Source organism: Equus quagga, chromosome 4 (genome assembly GCF_021613505.1).
Source record: "Equus quagga isolate Etosha38 chromosome 4, UCLA_HA_Equagga_1.0, whole genome shotgun sequence".
NCBI classification, from domain to species: Eukaryota; Metazoa; Chordata; class Mammalia; order Perissodactyla; family Equidae; genus Equus; species Equus quagga.
In genome coordinates, this window is record NC_060270.1 from 36,533,679 (window position 1) to 36,560,840 (window position 27,162).

At 37.3% G+C, this 27,162-nt stretch overlaps 1 protein-coding gene and 1 long non-coding RNA gene across 2 annotated transcripts in view; both read right to left on the minus strand.

Moving 5' to 3' along the window:
- The window catches only part of MAP3K13 (mitogen-activated protein kinase kinase kinase 13), a 152,333-nt gene extending 137,638 nt beyond the window's left edge, over positions 1-14,695 (minus strand). Inside the window, exon 1 of the mRNA XM_046659754.1 lies at positions 14,601-14,695. The gene's annotated coding sequence lies outside the window, so the exon portion shown is untranslated. The remainder of the gene's footprint in view (positions 1-14,600) is intronic.
- Positions 14,696-18,181: 3,486 nt separating this feature from the next.
- On the minus strand, positions 18,182-26,869 carry LOC124237796 (uncharacterized). Its single transcript, XR_006888137.1, has 3 exons — positions 26,791-26,869; positions 24,867-24,993; positions 18,182-19,322 (listed from the first exon to the last, which is right to left on the minus strand). It is a non-coding gene; the product is annotated as an uncharacterized LOC124237796 (long non-coding RNA).
- Between the last annotated feature and the right edge of the window lie 293 nt (positions 26,870-27,162).

Genomic DNA, 27,162 nt, shown 5'->3' on the forward strand with positions numbered 1-27,162 from the left:
ATAAAGGATGTGAAAGCTATACAATAATTAAAAGTAAAACTAAAGTCAATATGCTATCATTTTATGAGGCATCATAGAAGCAAAATTTAACATTAAATGAAATATGGATTTAAAGAATTAGGACCAAATAAACTGCCAGCCTATGGATGAATAACTGTTCTTGCTATTTTCTAAACAGTCAACATTTCATTGTGTATTTAGACCACACAGAAGACATTTACAGAATGACAATACTTTAATTCATCAAGTATATCCAGCAATGCTTGCTTAGTCAAATGCCTGTCTGTTTGTCAATGTCATTTAAGGGCAGGTTTATAAAGCTTTAAGAGCCAGAACTGGATCTGTTTCGACTGATATAATACCAAAGAAAACCCAGTGGAAACATTTTAAGAATTCCTGCCTCTACTCTGATTCTTTGTATTCTAAGGGCTAGACAGTGGGCAGCCATTTTTCTAAGCATTGGACATTTTGCCAATCTAGAAGAGATATAAAAGACCACAAAGATATAAAGTTAACTTCCAAATTAATTAAATTTATTGTTTTTGATTTGAAAGAAAAAGAAATCCAGTTTGAGCTCTCGCTTCAATAAAAAAAAAAGAGCTACTTAAAAGCAGATAGGTTAATGTTTACACAAAGGCAATTTTTTTCCCTTTGTTTTTTTTCTTTAAAGTTTTAACGGGTGAGTGACCTTGCTGGAATTCCCCGGTCAGTTCTGGAGTATCTATTTGGAAATTCTAAACAGAAACTACTTTCACATGATACATTAGAATGGTATGCCAAGTGGTAGCTGCGTCTGCACCTTGACCTAGGATGTTATATCACAGATGAACCAATAAACTTTACACAAAATGAAAGGCTTTTTTCCCCTTAGGCCATTTAAGAAAATATAAAATTTAAATTTATTTGACATTGTATATTTATAGGATCAATTATACATAAAAAACTTCACATATTTACTCAAGAAATTTACCCTTGGTACAAGCTCTTGCTATCAAAGACAGGCCAATTTGAAGTATGTCAAACACTGAATATATCATGCTGAAGTGAGAACCTGGGTCTATAATTAATTAAGTCCTGTTACATTAGGATAAGTACCTAAAAACCTAGAAAATATAAAGCGTTTATTGTTTTTGCTTTATTTTAGAATTTCTAAAATAGCTATTTTCACCAAGAGGAAGTTATTTCAGATTTATTGTGAAAAGGCTTATAGGAAACCTGTCCCTTCCAGTGTGGGGCAGTTATGAAACTAACCCTAAACCACTGAAAATCAATACAGAGTCATAAGCAACAGTGGGGATGATTTTGGAGAGAAACAAAATATTTCCCCAATCCCGGCCACGCCTCTAGTTTCACCCTTGGCACTTCCCTCTCTCATTTCTAGAAGGTGAAAGCACAGTAAGTATTGCTATTTTAGGACAGAAAAAAATTAAACATTTCCTAATCTGAGTTTCTACAGAATATATCGGTGTTTCAGGAGTTGAGATGAAGGCAATGAATGGGGAAAGAGTAGAGTGTCAGGCAAAGTTCAGCAGAGGGGGCACTGCTTTTTAATATTTTCCCTAGAATAGCTCTACACTATTTTATAATAATGGCTGGAAGCTTCTGAATCTTACAAGTCCTTTAAAGAAGAATTTTAAACCATTAGCATGACATCACAATAATTACAGGATAGACTTAAAGGCCTTTCAATTGTTCCTCCGGCCCAAGATCACAATGTTTCCTATCCCTACTACCTCCAGTTGAGGAAGGAGCAGTAAACAGGATAGTAATTCCACGCACCATGCAGCCCTGATTTTTCAAATAAAGCTGGAATTCAAATGTGATGGCAGGGGGCAAGGAGGGAAGAAAGATTAGATAATCAAATTGTTTTATCCCAAGGACTTCTCTCTTCCATCCCTACCTCCCTACCTCTATCTAGTTAGCAAAAGAAAAAAAACTTTTGATGATATTATTTTGGAAATATTAATAAGATATTTAACATAAACAATTCATAATTATTTCCTAACATTTACTTCCCAAAATGCTCTCTTTAAAAGCTATGCAATATACAGCAATGTCTTAAAGGATGTTAGTAAAAATGTTGGCATCTTGGGGGATGGGGAGTTTTCAAGTACATCTTTTATGCTTTTTTATATATTTTGGCTCAAATATATTTATAACCAAAAAACTCCAATACAGTTATTTTCATTTGGAAAATAAAAATATAAGCTATTTAATGCAAAGATTTTTATGAGATGTTATTTAGGAAACAGTAAACTCTCAAATGGAAAAATAAGAAGCATTTTGGCTTCTAATACAATTTCATTTTTACAAGTAAGGGAAAATATATTTAGTGCCTTTTTCATTCAGGACTTTCTCTTACTGACCTCCTATATCCTAATGACTCCCACATTGATATCTTCTGCTCAGACCTCTCTCTCTTTCTTTTCAATGATTAGTTTTGGAATTTCTTAACCAAAAATATAATAATAGCTAATATGTATGAAGCCAGACATTGTTCTGAATACTTTACTTACTTAATTTAATCTTCATAACAACCCCATGAGATACTTCCAGTTAAAAAATACACTGTTATTCCCATTTTACAGATTAGGACCTGGAAGCAGAGGGGGTTAATATCCCATTTACAATAGGGCACAGTAGTAAAATTTGCTAATGTTATAATTTGCTTTTGTTTTATTTTCTTTGGTTTCTTGGGGAGGCATTCCCACAGGAATGACACTTGGAGGAAAGAGACGTGATTTTGTTGTTTTCATTATGTATCTCCGTATTTTTTCCAGGATTTTTCTAATGCAACTATGGTCTCTGGACCAGCAGTATCAGCATCACCTGGGAACTTGTTGGAAATACAAATTCTCTGGCTCTACTCAGACCTACCAAATCAGAAACTCTAGGGTAGGGCCTAGCAAGCTGTGTCTTTGTTAAAAGACACACATACACATAAACACACACACACACACACAATCTGCTTTTTGTTAAATTACTCCTCTGGGGTGATTTTGAGGCACGTTAGTTTGAGAACCATTGTTCTAATGTGCAATATATCCATCAGGTACAAAAAAGATCCCATTTGGCCACATATATACACGAGGTAGAGTTATATATTTTTACTAATTTTATTGCATCTCTTGGAAGGGGGCACTCATTTGCATTAATTCTACAAACATTTATTAAGCACCTACTATGTCCTTGAAGAACTATAGTCTGGTAAGACAGGCAGACATTTAATGATTATACTACCAGCTGGTTAATACAGTGATAGAGATGCACAGGATGCCAACCATAGTAGGTTAAGGACTCTGTCTCCGTCTCTTAGGAATTGCCGCACTCCACTGTATCCTTCTGAGAAACATTATTTTGTATGAACATATCCTGCTCCCCTAACCCAGGGACCCATCCTCAAAACAGAGGCATTACCATAGTAGCACTCCCTATCACACAGTGATTAACAAACTCAGTAAGATGGTTCTTCCTTGGTTAGAATCCAGAGGCCATGAGAGACAGAGAAAGTAGCCAGTCTCTGAAGCTGCCTAAAGTCCAGAGCTTTCTAATTCTAGTCCACAAGAAACCTTACAATATTCACCCTTTTCCCACCACTACCTCATGTTTTTTCATGATTGTGTCAGATGCTTTCCAACATGTGAAACTTTTCAAATACCCTCCGTCCCCTTCCAACTTCACATTCTCCTCTCTAATACTTTAATCACTATTCTGAATTTAGCGTTAATCATCCCCCCAAAAGTACTATTTTTTATTTTTATGAAAATGTGTAAGATGGCTTTTGAAACATTTTGAGATTGATCCATGTTGATATAAGAAACTCTACAATGCATTGATGACTTTTATTCCCATGAATGAATAGTCCAGCAAAGCTCATTTATCTATTTTCCTCTTGATAGACATTGAGACTGTTTCTTTTTTTCTTTTAGAACAGTGATGCAATGAACATTTTAATAGATTATTTTAGCAAATGTGAAGGATAACCACCTTTAAAAAAAATGTGTCTGAATCACTCTCGCCCTCTTTCCCTTCCCTCTGTCTCTCTCTCTTTCAACCAAAAAGTACACAGACACTTTCAAAATGGCTGAATGAGAAGGAAAGGAGAGTCCAGACAATAACTAAAGTGTCTGCGTGCCAGTTTGGGGGACTGAGAATTCCAAAACATCAGGGAACCTCAATGGCCTGAAGACCTCCCTGGCTGCCAAGAAAATGAGTAAAGACGACTCTACAGCTGGCAGTAGACACATGGGATTGCAAGATTAACATTCTCAAAGAAGGGAGGAAACAAAGGGTGCTACTGTTTAGAGAGGGATACCCTAGGAAACTCATTCTAAGATACGAGAAAATCAAGGTATCAGTCATAGCAGGGTGCCACTGGTTTGAGATCTTTAGAGGCATATCATTTTGAGACACAAAACAGTTTAATGCAAAACACATTCTGACTCAACTCCTAGGAAGCTGTCTTAGGTTCCACCAAAAAAGCGTAGCTTTCTTCTGGAAAACTAGGGGTAGTCTTCACTCACCATCATGAACGTCAGAAGCAGAAAGCAGCAAGAACAGAGAAGCAAGAAGGAACACAGAAATGAAGAGAAATGGCAATGACAGCATAGAGGCAGGTGCTGACTCTGTCCATTGATAAGACTAACTAGATACTTGAAAAGTTATGCTATATTATTTTCATTTCTTTTTTTTCTCACATCATTCTTTTTCTCTCTTTGTGCTTCAGTTTGGATAATTTCTATTGACCTGTTTTCAAGTTCACTTATTCCTTCCTCAGCTGTGTCCAGTCTGTTGCTAAGCCTATCAAAGGGGTTCTTCATCTTAGATATCATATTTTTTATTTTAGTATGTCCATTTGACTCTTTTTACATATTTCTCTGCTAAAATTCTTAATCTGTTCATGCATTTGCCCCACCTTTTCCACTAGGTTCTTTAACATATTATTATAACTAAAGTCCCTGTCTGATAGTTCCAACATGAGTCATCCCTGGGTCTGGGTCTGTTTATCTCTTTTTCACATATTTTGTAATTTTTGATTGAATACCAGACATTGTCTGTAGAATAACCAAACAAACTGAGGAAAAGAATAATTACTCTTGGAAACAGGCATGTCTATTCTTCTGTCCCACAACCAGGTAAACAGAAATTCCAAAGAGAGATAAGCTAGTCAGTAGTTGAACTGGGTTTATTGTTTTACTGTTGCTATAGTTACCTTCTGTTCACCTTCCTCCAGCAGTCGACAGCTGCTACTTTGTGCTTAGTGTGGAGCCTAGGGTACTCAAGGGGTTTTACACAGTGTTCCTGCCCTACCCTCAGCTTTCAGTCATCACTTCACGCCTGTGCCACAGAAGGGGCTCTTTCTCAGCATCCTTGCCCCTCCCTAAGAGGTAGACTGCTGTTTTTTGTTACTCAGTGCTAAGTGTCTTGGTTGTCTTAGTCCAGCATCAATCTTAGGCAGTCCCTAGGCACCCAGGCCTTGGGTATGAGGCTTTCTGCACCCCTACCCTAACCCCATGGCAGTGAAACTCTACCCTGTGTTTTTGGAGAACACTGCAGAAAACCCTCCAGTACCCCAGATCCCACACTAAACATAAGGTAGCAGCAGCTACTGGTGGAGAGTTCCTGTACCACCCCAGGGCAGAAAGCTCTTACTTCTACCCTACCCCAGAAGCAGTGAATCCTTGCCTGGACCCTGAAAACAGAAGGGTTTCCTGTCCCCCAGCCTTAAGATTTTTGCTTCATATGAGAGAATGGTTGGTAAAGTGGGCAGGGTTTTGTAACTGTGTGTCCTAAAGAGTGGCTCTCCTTATTCTCTTTTCTTGCCTTTTATGAGCACTGTTGGAGGCTGTTGCAGGTGAAATTGTGTCTCCCTAAACGATAAGTTGAATTAAGCTGTGGCATCTGTGAATGTGACTTTATCTGAAAATAGGCTCTTTGCAGATGTAATCAAGTTAAGATGAGGCTATAGTGGAATAGGGTGGGCCCTAATCCAACATGACTGGAGTCCTTATAAGAAGAGGAAACATGGTGGTATAGGAAGCCCCAGACCCCCTTACCACACAGAGGGTCAGCAAGATGGCAGAACAGGAAGCCCCAGATCTAGTTCCCCCACACAGACATTAACTTAACAATATATGGTCTCAAAAGCCTTTATGAGGCCTCCAGAAACCAGTTAAGAAGTTGCAGAACTGTAGGCAAGTTCAAAGGCAAGAACAGCCACATTGACATGAGTAAGAAAGTCATTTCATTTACCTATTATAGCCCTTCCCCAAAGATGGAACAGTTTGGTGTGATCAGGAATAAACATTCAACTCACAGCTTCTCCATTAGGAGGGAAAGAGAAGGGGAGAATGCATGTTCAACGTTCCAACTTTTGGGGGGACTGCCTGAGAGACTGGTTTCTGCTTCACTTGACTTGGAGTGCTGAGGAAATTGGCATTCTTTGCATGCCTGGAACAACAGGGGAGCACACAGGCTAGCTGCAGCACCAGACGACCTGCAATACCATAGATCAACACCAGAGGGAGGAAGAAATCACAAACTCCTGAAAAAGAAACTGGCAAACATGTCTAATTGAGAAGGCACATACACAAGCCCATACAAGGCATGGGGGGCCCACCAGAATCTTTAGTAGGACTGATAAGTGAAGGTCTTCCCCTGTATGAAGCCAGTCCATAGAACTGGAAGAGGTGGCTGGTTTTTAAAATGCACAAATCCAAGCAAAAAATAACAAGGCATATGAAGAAACAGAGAAACAGGGGCCAATCAAAGGAACAAAATAAATCTCCAGAGACTGACCCTAAAGAAATGGAGGTCTATGAATTACCTGACAAAGAATGCAAAATAATCATCTTAAAGATGCTCAGTATGCTACAAGAGAAAACAGATAGACAAATAAGGAAAATCAGGAAAATAATGCATGAACAAAATGAGAATATCAACAAAGATAGAAAGTATAAAAAAGAACCAAACAGAAATTCTGAAGCTGAAGAATACAAATAGGAAAATTCACACATGTGGAAATTAAACACACACTCTTGAACAACCAAGGGTCACAGAAGAAATCACATGGGAAATTAGAAAAAGCTTGAGACAAATGAAAACAAAACACAACATACCAAAACTTATGAGATGCAGCAAAAGCAGAACTAAGAGGGGAGTTTATGTTGGTAAATGCCTACATTAAAAAAGAAGAAAGATCTCAAATCAACAACCTAACTTTACACCTCAACGAACTAGAAAAAGAAGAAAAAACTAAACTCAATTAACAGAAGGAAGGAAATAATAAAGATTAGTGCAATAATAAACAACATAGAGAACAGAAAAATAATAGGAAAAAATCAATGAAACTAAGAGCTGAAAAGATCAACAAAATTGACAACTCTAAGATAGACTAAGAAAAAAAGAAACACAATTTGGAGAGTTTGGAAGATGGCAGCGTAGGACTCTGAACTCACCTCTTTGCATGGACACAACAAATCTACAACTACCTGTGGAATTTCCTCTGAGAGAGATCCGGAAACTGGATAAAAAGAACCCCCATAACAAGGGACAACACTGACAGGGGTAGAAGATGCAGAAATGCACCACTGCTCGGGAAAAAAACACACACTAGTCACAGTGCTTAACAGCTAGGAGTGCTCTCAAACGTATGGACCTTTTCCCAGAGAAGTAGGGGATCTGAGCTGCAGATCTGTGCCACAATAGGCATCCCAGCCCTTAGACTCAGCACAACCAAAACAAGATCCCATAATACCTGGCTTTGCTGGCTGTGAATACCAATGACAAATTTGCCCAGCAAAACTATCGAACTTCAGAAAAGGAAAAACCAGCTCTTAAAGGGCCCACCCACAGATTCACCATTCTGAAAACCAACACAAAAACACCAGAAAGAAAAGTGCATAGTCCATTAGTAGAAGATACTCACTTACTAAGCTCAGAGCACATCTCGGAGAGGCAGGAGGAGGCTAGGCCCACCCCTCCAGGGACTGAGACACTGGAGGCAGCCATTATTGTTACCTAGTTCAGTTGTGCTGGCAGCCACCATTAGAGTCCCTCCTTTAGTCTTTGTGGGTTTGCCCTGCTCACTACAGCACCTGAGGTAATTGAGTGAAGCCAGGCAGGCAGCCCACCCAGGGACTGGCCCCACCCACCGGCAAGCCCATGTGAACTTGTGGGTCCACATAGGCGGGGCGTGTGGGACCTCTGTTGTGGAGCCAGTGGGTCTGCATCAACAAGGCATGCATGCGGGCCTGCGTTGGCGGGGCTGTGAGCCCCTGGGCAGTGGGGCATGTGTCAGCTGCAGCAGACTCGTGCCTCTAGTCATCTCAAATAGCAACACAGGGGATCTGCCCTGCCTTCCAATGCCTGAAAGACTGTGCATTGCCATGCCTCGGGCCAAACCCACCCATCTGCACTCCTGAGAGAGCTGACAACAGTCCCTGTGCCATGGGCAGCTGCACCAGAAAACAGCAGCAACTGTGAGCCCCCAAGCCTAGCAACCAGCCACACTGGCAGCCTGACAGGCTTAACAGCAAAACAGCAGTAGTTGTGTGCTATTAGACTTCGCAGTCAGCTATGCTGGGTTTGCCCCGCCCAAAAAAGTGACCATAGCAGCCACACAGCTGAGCCTTATAACCAGCCACCCCAAGGGCCAGCCTAGCCTACCCTTGTGCCTGCAGGAAGAGCAACCCCACTACAACAAAAGGACACACACAGCCCACACAAGGGACACTCCTGGAACATTTGGCATGGGTGACAAGAGGGGAGCACATTGCTGGGGCCCAGCAGGTGTCTTTTACATAAGGCCTCATTTCCACAATCAGGAGATGTAGCTGATCTATTTAAGACATAGATGTAAGCACACAGAAGTAGGCAAAATGAGGAGACAAAGGAATATGTTCCAAATAAGGGAACAGAACAAATCCTTCAGGAAAAACTGAACACAACAGAGATAAACAATCTACCTGATAAAGAGTACAAACTAATAGTCATAAGGATGCTCACTGATCTTGGGAGAAGAATAGATGAACACAGCGAGACTTCAACAAAGAACTGGAAAATATAAGAAAGAACCAGTCAGAACTGAAGAATACCATATGGAAATGAAAAACTCACTAGACGAAACCAATAGCAGAGCAGATGACACAGAAAAATGGGTCAAAAATCTGGATGAAAGACTAGAGGAAATCACCCAAGCTAAACAGAAAAAAGAATTTAACAGAATGAGGACAGTCTAAGGGACCTCTGCGACAACATCAAGTACACTAACATCTGTATTATAGGTGTCCCAGAAGGAGAAGAGAGAGACAAAGGGACAGAGAACCTATTTAAAGAAATTATGGCTGAAAAGTTTCCTAACCTTAGGAAGGAAACAGACATCCAGAGACACAATATAATCAAAATGTCAAGAGTTAAAAATAAAGAGAGAAACCTAAAAGCTGCAAGAGAAAAGCAACAAGTTACATGCAAAGGAAACCTCCCATAAGGCTATCAGCTGACTTCTCAGGAGAAACCTTACAGGCTAGAAGGGAGTGGCACAATATATTTAAAGTGCTGAAAAGAAAAAACCTACATCCAAGAATACTCTACCCATCAAGTTTATCATTCAGAATGGAAGGACAGATAAGGAGTTTTCCAGACAAGCAAAAACTAAAGCAGTTTATTACCACTAAGTCCACTTTACAAGAAATGTTAAAGGGACTTATTTAAGTGGAAAAGAAAAGACTACAAATAAGAATAAGAAAAATATCAAAGAAAAAATATCACTGGCAAAGGCAAATCTACAGTAAAGGTAGTGAATCAACCACCTATGAAGCTACTGTGAAAGTCAAAAGACAAAAATATCTATTTCCACAATAAGAGGTTAAGAGATATACACATAAAAAAGACATAAAATATGATATCAAAAACATAAAATGTGTGTGGGGGAGTAAAAGTGTAGGGCTTTTAGTAAGAGGTCAAACTTAAGAGACTATCAACTTAACATAAATTGTTATTTACATAGGTTATTATATATGAACCTCCTGGTAATCACAAACCAAAAACCTATAATAAATACACAAAAAATAAAGAGAAAGGAACCCAAAGATAATACTAAAGAAAGCCATCAAACCACAAGGGAAGAGAGCAAGAGAAGAAGAAAGGAACAGAGAAGAACTACAAAAACATCCAGAAAAAAGTCACAAAATGGCAATAAGTACACACTTATCAATAGCTACTTTAAATGTCAATGGAGGGGCCAGCCCCATGGCCAAGTGGTTAAGTTCACATGCCCCGCTTCAGCAGCCCAGGGTTTCTCCAGCTCGGATACTGGGCACAGACACGGCACCACTCATCAGGCCACACTGAGGCAGCATTCCACATAGCACAACCAGAGGCACTCACAAGTAGCATACACAACTATGTACTGGGGGGCTTTGGGGAGAAGAATAAAAAAAAAAGAAGATTGGCAAGAGTTGTTAGCTCAGGTGCCAATCTTTAAAAAAAAAAATTAAATGTCAATGGACTAAATGCTCCAATCAAAAGACACAGGCTGGCTGAATGGATAAAAAACAAGACCCATATACATGCTGCATACAAGAGACACACCTCAGACCTAAAGACACTCACAAGCTGAAAGTAAAGGGATGGAAAAAAATACTCTATGCAAATGTAAATGAAAAGACATCTAGGGTAGCAATACTTATATCAGACAAAATAGACTTTAAAACAAAAACTGTAACATGAGACAAAGAAGGGCACTACATAATGATAAAGGGAACAATGTAACAAGAGGACATAACGCTTGTAAATATCTATGCGCCCAACATAGGAGCACCTAAATACATAAAGCAATTATTAACAGACATAAAAGGAGAAATTGACAGTAACACATTAAAAGTAGGGAACTTTAACACTCCACTTACATCAATGGATAGATCATCTAAACAGAAGATCAATAAGGAAACATTAGCCTTAAGTGACACATTAGACCAGATGGACTTAGCAGACATATAGAGAATGTTCCACCCAAAAACTGCTGAATACACACTCTTTCCAAATGCACGTGGAACATTCTCTAGTATAGATCACATATTAGGCCATAAACCAAGTCTCAATAAATTTAAGAAGACTGAAATAACACCGAGCATCTTTTCTGACTACAACGGTATGAAACTAGTTCAGTTCACTGACTGCCTTTTGAACTCAACTGTCTAATGGGCTCAAGAAAAGTTATGACTTTGTGGATCATCAGGCTTTTTATCATTGTTACCATGGGAGAAATGCTTTCTTGTAATTTTCTTCATCCTAAACAGAAGGAAAACTCTCTTCCCATAATTTAATATGAATGTTTTTAGATTTGAGGGATTTTTATTTAATTTTCATATATAACTGCAAGTGGTGTTTTAAATCTAAAACCACATCTAGAAAACACATTGTTTCATTTTTTTGTTCTGTTTATTAATACTTTTAATTTTTGGATAAATTATGTGTACTAAGAAAATGTTATCATATTTTAATATTCCATGCGTATCATTAAAATATCTCTAAACAAATTGATTTCACAAATCTTCTTTATCTTGGTATTTGTTTCAATTTTTGTCTTTATTCTATACACGAATACGCAATACATATACTAGTGCTTTTTCCTTTGAATTACATCCATGCTAATTTCTGATTCATGAGTTAGGTTTTTGTTTTTGTTTTTCAAAAGAATCCTCTTAATACTGATGTATCTAATTCTGGTTTTCAATCTTGCTACTTATATTTTTATTTGTCTGTACTGATACCACATGGTTACAAGAGCAGTTGCATTACAGCACATAAAATTTGGAAGTCATTCTTTTCCTTCCTTAATCTTTCTTTAGTTGTTTTTATTTTTATGTGCTCTCTCATTTTCTCCAATTATTTTATACACATCTCTTTTTACATGGTATGGCATGTTTAGTAAAAGATACTACCACTATATTGACTATGTTTACCTTACCCATTCAAGAGCAATTTACTGAATTCTAACTTGTTGAGAGCATTATTTATTAACTGCATATTGGCAGCATATATGAAAATAGCAAGTGTTTGATAAACAGTAATTGAATGAATGAGTAAAAATGTATACTGACATTTTGAGAAATTCTCAATTTAAATAGGATTTTTCCCATTATCTGAAAACTACTTCGATTTCTGTATAAATGAAAACTTTATTTTATATTCAACCACATTAAGACAACTAAAAAATATAATATTCAGCTAATTAAGACAATTAAGCAATTCCATACATGACCCATTCATTAATTCATTCAATAAATATTTATTTAGTATCTAGGGTTATAGCAAAGAATAAACAGAAAGACAAAACAAATTACCCTGCTCTCATGCATCTTATATTCTAGTGCTGAAAGGAACAAGACAAGTAACAAAAATATATAGACTGTTACATAGTGAGAAGTGCTAAGGAGAAAAAAGAAAGCAAGAAAAGGGACTAAGTGTGTGTGTGTTGGAGGGGAGCTGGGTTTGGGAGTTAGTGTGGCTAATGAAGACCTCACTGAGGAAGTGACCTCTGAGTCAAGTCTTCAAGGAGGTAAGGGAAAGTGCCACATGGGATCCAGAACATTCCACGTATAGAGAACAGCATCAGCAAAGTCCCTACAGAAAGAAGGCTGAAGAAAGTGAACATGGGGAAGAGAAGTAGGAGATCAAGTCAAAGAGGTGAACGGCTTTTATCAGTAAGAGAGGAAGCTGTTGGAGTTTTGAGTGGAGTGACTTTTGTTTTAACAGGATCACTTTGGCTGCTGTGTTAATAGATTGAAAGGGGCAAGGGTTGAAGCAAGAAGATAATTAGGAGGCAATTTCAAGGGGTACCAGTAGAGGTGACTGGATTCTGGTTATATTTTTAGGGTAGAAACAATAGGACTTTCTAAAGGATCAGACAGTAGGTATCAGAGAAAGAGAGGAGTCAAGGATAACCCCAAGGTCGAGAAACAGGAAGGATGGAATTGTCTGTTACTGAGATGGAAAAGCTAAAAAGAAGATGGATGGGAGGGAAGATTAGGAGTTCAATTCTGAACATACTAAGTTTGAGATGAATTATCAGGCATACAAATGGAAGTGATAAGTTGGCAATTGTATATACAAGCTTGGAGTTCAGAGGACAGATGCAAGCTGGAGATAAAAATTTTTGAGTAAAGATGGTATTAAAGCCTTGAGAATACATAAGATCATCAAAAGAAATGACTGTAGGTCGAAAGAGGTCCGAGGATTGAGCTCTAGGGCACTCCAGTGTTTAGAGGTCAAGAAAATGAGGAGAAACCAACAGAGAAGACTAAGAGGAATAGTCAGAGAAGTAGGAGGAAAGCCCAGAGGATGTGATATACCAGAGTCCAAGTAAAGAAAGTGTTTCCAGGAAAAGATAAGTGATTATTTGTCAATGCTGAACAAATTATTTAATGACCATACATTCAATTTAGTACATATCTACTAATTTTGGAATAATTTTAGTATTTTAACACTTATATTCATTAAGGATACTGAACAAAAATTTTATTGATAATCAGAATTTACTTACTTAGTTTTAGAGCATACCAAATACCGTTGTAGAATATATTACTATACATGTGTATATGTATATTTTTAAATTTTCTAATCTAGAACAGGATTTCCTGAAACCCTATTCCCAGGGTTATTAAGATTTTTATGAGCAAAAAAGGTTCTGGCCACACATAAGTTTGGAAAATGCTGATTTGCATTATAAATTTCAAAAAAATAATGCAACATTTTCCAAACTGTCATTGCAGAATCCTTTTGTTTTACAGAGTCTGCTGTGTCAGGCATTCTGAGTAACATGGTTTGGGAAATACTGAGTTAAAAGCCTGGACATATTTTTTTGTCCTCACTGTGGCAAAATTTGTGTCAGCAAAGAAGGTGGGGGCTATTTTCTTTCTGCCGCTTCAACACTTTCACTGAAAACAAGATCCTTCCATTTCTACATCACTTATGCTAGAAGATATGATGACCTTTGCATTATTTCTACGCCGACAGTTCTGTCTGTTCTCAGGTTTTCTGATACTCATCAAACACCAAAATGAAGAGATGCTCAATTTCTTTAAAAATGAACATAAAGTCCCAGCAAATAAAATGTATAAAGACATTCTATACATTTTAAATTAGTTAGAATAATGTACACTTATAGATTAAATATAACCCAATATGATCATTTAATTAGCAACATGTTATATATAATGATTTTGGTAAAATTATTTTCCCTTTATGGGAACTGTTGATTTTAATGGTTCTCTGGTATTCTTTTTATGTCTCCTGTACTCTTTCTTTGAAATATGTGGAACATAAATGATTTTTTAAAAAATATATAATTTCCATTATTTCTCTAAAAGTCTAATGTTGGTTTAATTTCCCTCTTTCATCTCTGAAAAATGGAGCAGGACAGAAGATTTGACTTCAAAAAGTACTGTTTGTCTCCAGGTCAAAGATAGAAAGGAGAAGGGTGAAAAAGAAGAAAAAGTCAAATAGGAGCACATTTTGCCAGTGAAACACCACTTAGGCAGATATTCTCATGTTTTGCCTCAAAATATCAGCTTTGTTTAACAAACCACTGCAGAGCTTACCAAAAGGTCTGCAGTCCTCCACCACCCAATCCCCTGCTTTATCTCTGGTCTGCAGGTATCTCCACAACTCTCAGACTCACTTGTAAACGAGGAAAAAAAAAAAAAAAGACAAAATGGAATTAGGAAAGTATACATGCCACGAACAGAAAGACATGCAGTGTATAACATCCCATTGAACTCCACACAAAGTTGCTCTGATTTTGGTTACTATACTGGTGAAAGATTTCTTGAAGTCTAATCCACTTGCTTTACTCTCACTCCTCCACTCCAATTCAGTTGTTGGTTGTATAAAAAGTTATTTCTTTTTTTCCAGTTTTATTGAGATATAATTGACATATAACTTTGTATTAGCTTAAGGTGTATAACATAATGATTTGATATATGTATATATTGCAAAATGAAAAACCTATTTATAAGTTGCTAATTATCTACCTTAAAAGGAAGGAAGTCACAACCACTGGACTCTCTTACCATCTCATGATTAGAGTTGGAGAAACTAGAGTAATTAATGTGCTGGTTGGGATCTTTGACAGCAGACTTTCAAAAATATCCAGTTACTAAGTTTGAACCAATCTTTGAAATGTCCTGGACACAATACAAACAGAGGTTGGTGGCGATGACTGTCATCTCTCAGATATAGCAGAGGCTTTATTACGGATAGACTGTGTACATTTTATACCAATAGAGAATTTCCTAATACAGAAAGCAAATTTTTTCTAGAAGAGTAATTTCATGATTTCTTACAGTTAAACAGGTTTTCTGGGTTCTCATGTAAGATTCAAATGTCTGTGACCTGTGTCATAGAACAAAGTTCACAATTCCAGTCCTATTATCATTTCTGAGCAAGCTAGCTCTTTCTTTAATGAGTCAAATTTATAACCTGCCTTTAGCCACTAGGGAGAATGTTCTATACATTAACTTTACATAGTTTAATGTTACTATTACATTCTTTTGTTTTATTCTCTTTATACATCTTCATCCCATTGTACTATATGCATTTTTAGAAGCCACGTCAAATATTTCTCAGAACAGAGCAAGATATAAATAAATTTAATTAACTCATCTTTTAAAGTCATTTAAACATATTAAGTCCCCATGATTCAGGTTTAGGTCTACTTGTCCCAAATATGCACCTCTGTGAGTATAAGTTAAATTTAGTCATTTAATAGATATGTTCCAAGTGCCTACCATGTGTCAGGCACTGTTCTGGGGACTAGGGGAAAGAAATACTGGTGAATAGCATGTCAGACAGAGATAAGTACCATGGAGAAAAACAGAGCAGGGAAGGGGAAGAGGAGCCCACGGGCTGGGGGTGAGGTTCTAATTTTAAATAAGATGGTCAGCAAGGGGCTTACTGAGGTGACAAATCATGACCTGAAGGATCTTAAGAAGATGAGGGATTAAACCACACAGACATCTAAGGCAAGAACATTCCAGGCACAGGGAATATCAAGTACAAAGTTCCTGAGGCAGAAGAAAGTTTTGTGTTTCTGAGGATCGGCTGGGAGACCAGAGTGGCTGGGGCTGACCATTAGGAGATGACAGATCAGGGGAGAGCAAAGGGAGATCAGGTAAGGCCCTGGAGACTGTTATAAGGACTTTGGCTTATAACTGGAGTGAGATGAGAACAACTGGAGGATTCTGAATAGACGAAGTTAAACGGCCTCGAAGAATTTACAGTACCTGCAATGTCTAAGTGAAAAGAGTGGTTAGCTATGGGCAGAATTAGTCCGCAAATATTTACTGAACCTATACTGTCTACTAGGATTTTCCTCAGCACTGGGCATACATTGGTAAATAAAACGCACATCAGTCCTTGCCCTCGTGAAGCTTTAGTCTTGTGGGAAAGAATATTAACAAATGATTAAGCAAATAATTACAACTATGCTAGGTGTGAGAAAAACTGGGTGATTTATGGAAGAATAATGAGGGAGGGCGGTCTAATCTAGTCTGGGCTGTAGGGGGAGGCTTCTTTGAAGAAAAAAGTATTCAAAATGAGACTGGTGACATAAGTAGGGGGGAATTAAGCAAAGAGGGATAAGAGGGACGAGAGCATTCCAAGCAGAAAGCATCTTCAAAAATCCCAGGAAAAAAAAAGTTGGCATCTTCAGGGAATTGGAAAACCACTGTGGCTGGAGTGGAGTAGGCAAGAAGAATGACTGAAGATCTGAAGATTTTGGGTTGATTCCAAGGGCAGTAAGATACCAAGAGTTTAAAGCAGGAGACCAAAGATTAGAGTTGTACATACATATTTTTTTGGAGTTGTATTTCTTAAAGATGACTCTAAAAGCACTAAGATTAGAGAAGGGAAGAGTGAACACAGGAGACCAGTCAAGATCTATTGTAGAAGTGCAGGCAAAGATGAGGGGAGGCAGCATAAATAAGCATAGTGAACGTGAGAACAGAAAAGATGGATAGTTTGAAGGTAGAAAAGACAGAATTCGATGCTGCATTAGGTTCATGAGGGTTGAGGAAGGTCAAGAATGGCTGAGGTTGCCTAATGACTTTCCTTGACTTTGTAGGTAGATCCTGCCTTCTCCATGGAGAGGAGACAAATGTCAAGGTGATTCTTTTGGGAGGAGGAATAACAAAAAACTGATCATATATAATAATGAGCTTTATGCCACTGCTGCCAATTGTCATTCACAAAAGAGCCTCAAACTTGCACGATTTACGCAGTTTGTTCTGTTTCTATCAGTGCATGAAGCTTGGCTATGACTATTCAGAAAATGAAGCAGTTGGATTCTACATTTTAAATCTTCTGTTAAATATTCATGTTGCTAGGATTCTATATGTTTATATAATTTGTAAGTAGGTAAGATCAATATTTTCTGCAACATTCCATCAAAGTTTAAACAGGTAATCCCAGGGCACCAAATATAAAATTTCAGTACACTAAAGCACTAAAGAATCTTCACCAATGAATTGGAATGTACAACCCTTGGAAGAAGAAGCCGTTCCCTACTGTTCGTGGATACTATAAAAGTCACCTATTTCTAATCAATACTATCACCAAAAAGGTGGAGATCTGTTTTTTGTGAAATAGTTGAGTGACTTAACACCAGTGACTTATTTTTCTTATATCATTAAAGATAAATTTAGTTACTCAAAGAAAGAAAAGCTGGCATTTTCTCTTCTAGAGACCATCAAACTCCTAGTCATGCTGACTGTATTCCCTCTAACCTATCTCCACAGGGTCCTCAAACAATGCTAAACTAAGTGGGAGTTTTTGTTTTCCATTAGGCCAGAAAGATAAAAGGAAAAACTTTCAAAAAGGAAAAACATTTCATACAATCTTTCTACTAGTATGAGATTGAACCAACCTTAAATGTTATAATAGTCTGGGTGTCAGAGTAGATGGCATTAGAATATTAAATAAAATATCTAGAAGGCCTATAGATTTTCTCTGTGCTCTGAAATTAAACACTATCTCATTAATTAGGCCAAAAGTCAAACTGATATTAACTGTTAATTCTTTTGTCATAAGTAGTAGTATGAAGTGAAAAGAAACACCAAGTCTCATAAGAATCCAAATGCGTAGAAAGACATTAGTACTAAAATGATACTCCTAGATCAGCGTCTGCAACTTGTAGGAAAAAATGCATTTTATTTAAGGACCAGGTACACAAGTACAAACACACACATTCACACATATATATAACTAAAACAATATTTAGTCTTACCATGTGGGATGCATTGTGCAATTTTCTGCTCTATGTTCTTTCATTTCAAAAAAACGTCCTGGTCACAACTTAGTAAATAAATTTTGCAAACCATGAATATGTTAGAATACATAACTGCTCTAGAGCATTATCCACAATAACTTATAATTTTAGGGAAATTGATAGTCTTCCTCCTTCTTAGAATTAGCCTGCAAATGTGTTCTATGTACTCACAGAAAACAAAAATTAACACAGCCTGGTTACCAAGTATCCAGCCTGGACATGGTGGCTGCTTTCAGGGTGCTTAAATCACCTAGCTTGCCAGGCCCAAGAGCTGAGGGAGTGACTCACAGCTATGTAACAGGACCCTGGGTCTATACTGCACATTTTATAGAAAACTCCTTTTTATGTACATTATTTCATTTGATCCTCACAACAACCCTGTGAGGTAGGGAGGGAAATTATTATCAGATTTACTTTACAGATGAAGTTAAGGTTGAGACAGGTTAAGTGACTTTCTCAGTTAGCAAATATCTAGTAACAGGCAGAGAGAATAAGAACCATTAACTTTTAGGTTGAGGGCTCTTTTCTCTAAACCACATAACCTCTGAGAGTAGAATCTGACCACAAATATTTTTACCACTTCATCCTCATCTTATTATTGACTCAGGTTTTTATAGGATACAACAAAAGACCTGATTCTAAACTTATGCCAAATTTATGCTTCTCTACCAATGAAAATTTATGGCCACAGGACATATATTCTTTTGAAAAGCACTGTTTCTTTGGCTCCAGTCTAAAGGAACATAAGCAATATGAAACACCCTAAAGGCCAAAGAAATTGAAGAGAAATCAGAGGAAAGATACGAAATGGAATGTATTAATGGATTTTAGTCCCTTTAAGCTTTGACTTTTGTGAGAGGGTTCAATGGAGAGCTTTAATGCTGATGAGACTTGAGGCTTTTGAAGAGGCTCTAAGTCTTGACGAAGTTATTCAAACTCACATCTTGCATGCGTAATGATGGTAGGCCCCAGGATCTTCAAAACCTTGTACTTGACGCTTTAAAACAAAACACAAAAAAATTCTACTAGCAAGTCTAATAAATTTTTTAAAAAGGGTTTTGAAAAGCTATAACTCTTTGACCAGTAATCAATCAGATCACTAGATACCATGCTGAAAGAACAAAAACAGAAAACAAAAAGAAATAAAGAAGAAAAAGAAAAGGAAAGACTTTTAAAAGATAGTGTACAGAATGGCTAAATATGTTCATTGGCTTCTCTCTTTGATTAGTATTCTTCTCTTCAAATTGCAACAGAATTTACAGTTCTTCCACAGCTACCTTGGGCTGTAGTCAGATAAACTGATTTAATGATAATTTCCTGAATCTCTTTGATCACTATCCATGATATCTGATTGTCTTCAAGGCTTTTGACCTTTGAAAGCATGGCCAAAATATTTGTTGGAAGAGATAGCATAAAATGACGTTGATTTTGTTGGGTAGAGAAAGAAACTGAACTAGGAATATATTACGGCTTGAAAATATTTAAACAGGGAGAAAAACTAACAAAAGTCAGACCACTTTGCAAATTCCAATGAAAAACATATAGTAAATCTCGCTGACTACCTCCGTGCTCATTGCAACTTGTCTCTTTTTACTTTATGTGCTCTTACAAACCTGCCTTTTTTCCAGGAAAACTTTAAGCCTTTAAAAATTCATAATAGCAACTGATATTTACTGAGTCTATACTTTTTGTCAGGCACAGCTCTAAGCACTTAATGTAGATTAATTCATTTAATCCTCACAAGAATCCCATGAATTAGATACTACTATTATCCCCAATTTAGAGATGAAAAAACTGAGGCACAGAGAAGTTAAGAAATTCAAGTAGTTTACCTAGCTAGTAAATAGTGGAGTCAAGATTCAAACTCAGGCCCTCTGGCTCCAGAACACCAACCCACACCACTGCTCTACAAAATTGGTTTCAATACAACAAAATTTACCAGGACTAAGGCTTTCTTCAAATCAGCACTGTGTCATGTCACGATCTTTCACTGCATATTCTGATTAGAAAGTGTAGTGACTAATTTAAGTTTCCTAACAGTAGCAATGGAGAATCCATTTCAGCAGTCACTACTCAGAAGTGACATCTTGCAGGAATGTCAAAGCTGTTTAAAAATAAAGCATGCCACTAAAACACAAACAGTGGTAGAGGATTACAGGTGACTTTACTCCTCTTTTTTTGGTTACACAGTATATATATCCAAATATATTTCTCTCTTTATATATATATATTTCTAAATACATATAGAGAGAAATATATTTCTATACATATAGAGAGAGAAATACATTTCTGTATTCTAATTTTTGTAAAAGTGGACATGGATTACTTGCACAATTTTTTAAAAAAAGGTTTTTTGAGCATGCCCTCACCATTATTAGCACTAATATATATTAAACTTGCACTAAAGTTATTAGGTATGTTTGTTCTTGCTCTATTTAAAGAGAAAAAAATTCAAGGTGGAGTAAGCTTTATGGTAATAATGAAAGAATAATATAGGCAAACCTTTTACATACATAATTTTTATTCTTCAGGAAATTCCTATTTACAGATGAGATTGAGGCTTGGAATGAATAATAAAGTTAATTAGTAGAACAGCCAGCAGATACTGGAGCCCAGATTCTAACCTGTCTTTACCACTCCAAAGTCTATGCTCTTTCTACTATACAATGCAGCCTCTCCAAGTGCCAAAATATCTGACTGTCTTTTGTTACTAAACACACTGAAGAGATCATTCTAAAATTCAGATATTCTTAAATAGGAAATACTGAACATAAATTATTTAAGTTCAGTCAGGGTTATTATTTTGAACATCCATTAACATAGAGCTGTTTCCATCTAATCAAAAGAGCTGGGGTGCTGCAATTTTAAAATTAGTTGGTCTGCTTTCTGATTTTCTTCTTGTCCTTACTTGTCCATGTGTCTGCCTCTAATAGGAGCACTCTGCCCGCTCACATTTTGCTGCTTCTAACAGACTGTGGAGTTAGATGCCAGTTTACTAAGCCTGTTAGGAGTATGTCTAAAAGAAGGTAAATAAACTGAGTAAGGACTTGAGAAAAACATATGGATTTTGTGTCTTATAATTTGGGAGCTCAGGTAATTCTTAAATTTATTTCCCAGTTATGAGTAAATTGAGGTTGGTGGATAAGTGACCAGTAGGCAAGATAGCTATCAGTATTTAAACACTACAAGAATAACAGAACGTATACTTGTACTATAATAAATCACTTTATTGCACTATAAAAAAAAATTTAGGCTTTGAAAGGGACTTTCATAATAATCTAGTACAATCTCCCATACAACGAGAAACTGCTTAAGCAACCCTAATGACCCGGAGTTCACTGCCTCTTGATACAATCTGTTCACTGTTGACAAGTGCTATACCTTCTCTCATTTAGAACCAATTTTGACCGCAAATAACAGAGAACTAGTATACTTCCTATGGAGTTTCTCCAATGTTTCCAAAGTCTTCTATTTTCTGAACAAAAGTGTCCCAGCCCCCTCAATCTCATCACAGTTGTCCTTTTATATAATCACAAAATTGATTAAAAGCAATTCTCTTGTTCTTCAAGATATACCTGATAATGAAATTAGTTTTTGTATATTAATGTTTTGTAGGTTAACGGATCTAGTTTATCCATCCACGTTGGTCGTATACAACTGGAATGCTAGGAAAGGCTTATGGACCTAGCTCAAATTCAAATGCAACAGCAATAAATTTTTGAGTTCCCCCTTCTTTTTCCCCTCCCCAAAACAATACCACAAAACAGAATCTTAAAAGATACCCTTACCCATAGTCTTATATGTTGCTAACTTTTCATTTTCTTACTCTCAGGCTTTGGTCTACCTTCACATCACTTGAACCCTGTGAATGATCTTAAAACATCGAAAATTCTTTAAGCTGCTCTCACAGTCATGAATTGGCCCATGACAGGCCCAGCTCTAAGGACTTAAAATTCTGACTTTTTTAATCTCTTGCACTAACTGGATAACTTCCTATCTGGAGTTTTTGGTTTTCCAGAAAATTTTGTATACATTATATATAAAATGTATTTTATATATATGTATGTTTTATATACATAATGTATTATATATCTACATGCACACACACACATATACATGTATCTTCCCCAATTCTGTGTTATCTATGTGTAACTTGCACAGTCATGTTAATTTCCTTTCTTTCTATATGTCACCTTTACCATATTCATCTTGACTCAGGAAAATTACAATCTACCCTTGGAATCAATTCATTGCTATCTACTCTCTTAGCAAGAAGAAGTCCCACTCTAGGCATCCTGCCCAAAGCTTTCCCCATTGTGTCTGGTAGTGATTAATCTCAAGGATCTCAAGAAGCAAAGCATCATTAACAAAAATGACTATATGCCAAAGTATGGTTATAAAACATGTGACATAGCATAACCTGTTCTATTCCATTAATCACGACTCAGCCCCTAGATAGCGGCCTTCATTTTGATTTTAACGAGAGACACAATCAGTGGTATCATAGAGATATATATCTTACACAGCCTACTCTGAAGCAAGTTTCAAATAAAATCCCTCTACTAATAAAATGAAGATTATGATATCTTTAAATTTCTTGTATAACTCATTTTATTCACCTGTTACTATTATTCCAAATTTTCCACAATGAAAGTATGGAAAGATAAAGATGGCTAGAGAAGTAAAAGTCATCAGAAATTTTTGCTAAGTCCTAAGGCAAATAATCAGCCAATTAAAGTAAAATTCTCACTACAGAATGAGATTATCCATATATATCTAAAGGATCTTTCTGGTTTACTGACTTTACTAATGAAGAGAACAAGCCATTCTTTGAAATGCCTTAAGCCAGTTCTAAATATCAAGAATGAAGTGAAATAATAACTAAGATTTGTTTAAACAGTAGAGTCCCTAAACAGCAATACAAATAGAACAAAGTCCATCCCATTCAGTCGTACTGAGAGGTTCAGAAGAACCATGCCAATGCAACAGAAGCTTAGCTCACAAACGAGGGTAACAATATCCATATCACCTGGTGAGGTCAGCAACGTGCTATAAATTGTACATGAGTATTGAATTCAGCAGCACTAAGCACTTACTTTATTCACAAGTCCTTATTAAGAGTAATAATCTAATGTCAAGGTTAAAACCTATTATAATATCACCAAATCTTCCATGCAGCTCTGGAAAAAACTTAACTCACGTGTGCAACCCCATTCCTCCTGAACAGGGCAAATATTTATAAGGACAAAAGTCGCAAGGAATAGTAGTAGGCTCCCATAATTATTAAATTAGCCTAACGCCTTGCTGTTTATTTCTTAGTATTATAAAAATAGAAACATGTTCATAGTAAAAAATGCAATCCACCAGAAAGAGTATACAGAAAAAATATGTCTTCTTCCTACTCCAGACTTCTAGTCTCATTCCCCAGGAGTACCTGTTAATAGCTCCTTATACATGTTTGAAGTAATTTTGCAAGTACATATATATAAATGTATGCTTTTAAAAACACAAATTAAAACATGCCATACCCAACAATTCTATATTGTTATTCTCAGTTAACAATGCATTTTAGAGATTTTTCTGTGTCTCCACCTATGGATCTGCTTCATTCTTTTTAAGAGCTGCAAAGTACTACGTTGTATGAAGGCATTTATTTACCAGACTTCTGTTGAGGGATGTTTAGGTTACTTCTAGGTTTGTTTTTTTTTTATTTCAAATAATATGGTGATAAATATCTTTATATACAAATTTTTGTGTGCAAGCAGAAGTCTATCTGAAAGATGAATTCCTAGAAGTATTGCCTGATTTTAGAGTTGAACAAATTCTAAACAAGAAGCCAGTGTATCTACAAAGGAGACCAAGAAAAACTACAAGTTTAATGCTTAGTGATTAAAAAGTGCCAAACATTATCACAAAGTTAGGAGTTAAGGTTTTGAAAATTAAACTCCTAAGCTAGGAAAGGAAAAATAGAAAAAAAGAGAAACTTCAAGCTTGGGACAGAAAGATAAAAGCCCTGGAGAAGTAATCATCTAAGAGATTTTTAAAAAGAAAAAAAGAAAAGAGCATTAATAAGGCAGGATAAAGAAAAAAAACCCCCATTTTGGGGCCTCTTTTTTTGCTTTAAACTAAGGCATAAAATAAAATTGGCCAGATTTGGGACATACACTATTATAGAGCCAAACTTGGACGTGAGATGATTTAAATGACAATTTCAGGCTCCATTCCTACAGGGTATCCACAGGTTTATATATTTTACCAGGCTGTAAAGTGTTGAAAGGAGATCTCCCAAAAAAAGACAGCAGAGCAGTAATCTTCCAGGAATAATACACCTTGTCAATCTCTTTAATTTCTGATCACTTTTACAGGGAAATAGTAACAAACTGCCTCATATATACAGAACAAACTTCTCTTTGGAAGGTTCAGATTAAAGCATCATTTACAGAATGCAGCCTATATTTTTCAATCACTGTCTTACAATCTCCTAGACCAATCCAGGGCTGTTCTATTTCTCACCTAACGTAAAACACTGTCAACAACTTACCTTTCCCAAAGTGCTAGGATTTGAATGCCACAATACAAATTGATGCATGTTTTTGTCCATTAACGGTCCGTGGATTTCTTTAAATGAAGTCCATGTTAGAATCCATAGATATCAGTGTTCTGCAAAACTGAAAACCTCAAGAATGTCAATGCACGTACCTAAGTTACCACTTGTATACTATTTATTATGAATGAGAGTTATAATGTTATTATTATGAATATAGACATTTGATGTGCAAAATTAGTGGACATACATTGAACAGCAGATTGAGGCAGCAAAATTGGACTTTATTTTTAAGTAAGACATTAATATTAACATAAATCTAGCGGACCTCAAAACATTACTTTGTACCATATTTGTATGTATCCTAAAGATGGCAGCATAGTAAGAGCATACAAAGATGGGGATGATCTGGATACCACATTTTCCAGAAATCGGGAAAATAAGTTTTAAAGGCAGGCAAACTTTTTAAATTTAAATGACTGCAATAACGTATTTATATGTCTATTTTTTTAAAACCTATTTTTAAGAACATCTTAGATTTGTAAATCTAAAAATGCTTACTAGTTTCTTTTTTGTAAAAACAAAACAAGCCATTAATTCAGGTTTTCCTACTTCATTACATCCACTCTAATAAGATTCTAGAACCTCTTAGGAGCTACTATCTCAGATAGCACAAAGCCCATACACACCATCGCCTCACTGGGACTGCATCTAGATAGTGATTCACGCCCAGATCCAATTACACAGCCTGCATTACACAGTCGTCTGCACTTTTTTCCATTTGACAACCAAAAACAATCAAGTTATAGTACTTGTTCTTTAGGTCTGTGCCCCCTCGTCATCACATTTAAGACACCTAAACAAATACTTTACAAAGGAAACAATTTAATCTTCAGGGATTCATTCTTTTGGAGGCCTCCTACAACTGTCTGGAAGGAGTTAACCTTATGTGAACTCACCAGGTGAAACCTCTGACTGGATTTTTATAAATTACTATTTTCATTTTGTTATGAAATAATTCTCATTTACATCTCAAAGGTAAGAAGTACTCCAACATGAGAAAGAAAACATTAAAAAAAAAAAAAAAAAGGAAAGTAAGTTCATGTTGCAGAAAAGAAAGGACTGAGAACACTAATTAGAAGCTCAGGGCTACAACTGCAACTTGTCATTTGATGGCCAACTCCTCCCCGATATCATTCACCTGGAAGTTCTTCCCAGAAAAGCAAAGGAACCTGAAAGAAGCCAAATTAATCGCCTTATCCTCTCTACCCACACCAGACAAAAATATTAATACACATTTCTAAATTTCAATATGAACAAAATAACAACAGCAATGTCCTGAATCTCTACTGCACTGGCATCCTCGTAAACCACTGGTTAGCAAACTAAGCCGGAGTCACTTCGACATTCAGAGGTAGGGATACTGAAGTTCCCCCGCTGAGCCAGAATCAAGTTCGTGCGTTCATTCATTCATTCATTCGACAGCATCTAAAGAATGCCTAATAGTAGCAATGCACTGTCCTGGGTTAAGAGATGAAAAGACGCAGCCCCTGTCCCCTACTAGCAGCACAGGGGTGTGGGTCAGGGAAGTGGAAAATGATCTCTAGGTGAGCTCATCTCAGTGCCCAGGCTCCGTCCCTCTACCCCCGAGCGCCAATGCTCCGGAGCCTATGACCCCCAGACACGACCGACTCAGAAGACTCAGCCCGTCTGTACTTCCACGACAACCTGGCCCTCACGACACCGTCCCAAAGTTCCTCGTATCCCAATCTCCCCAAGCAGTCCCACGCCACGGAGCCTTTCCTCCAGCCACCTAATGCGAGATTCATCTCTCCCCGCCGGAGCTTGGGGCCCCGAGCAAACTGGGCCACCGACCCTGACGTCCACCCTTGCCCCAGCTCAGGTTCGGCCCGCAGGTTACCTGCCGGAGATCCAATGTGCCAGGATGACCACACAAGCTCCGCCCCGCCCATCGCGACCCCCTCCCCAACCAGGTCCCGCCTCCAGGGCGTGACTTCCTGGACGTCACTTCCGGCCGGAGAGCCTCTGGGCCCTGCAGTCCCGGTAAGCTCCTAGCTGCTGGTTTGAAGTCACTTCCGACCTGGTTCTCGGCTCCCTCGGGGATCCGGGTGCTCTGCAGATCTTGTTTACCCGGTTCTATTTCGCCTGCCATCCTAAACTGCGGCTGTGTAATCCAGCACGGAGAAGTGCGTTTTTTGTTTCTCAAACTTCTTGGCCAGCTTCTGCAGCCTTCCGTGCTGCGGTCACTTCCCTCTGCGCCTCTGTACCTGGA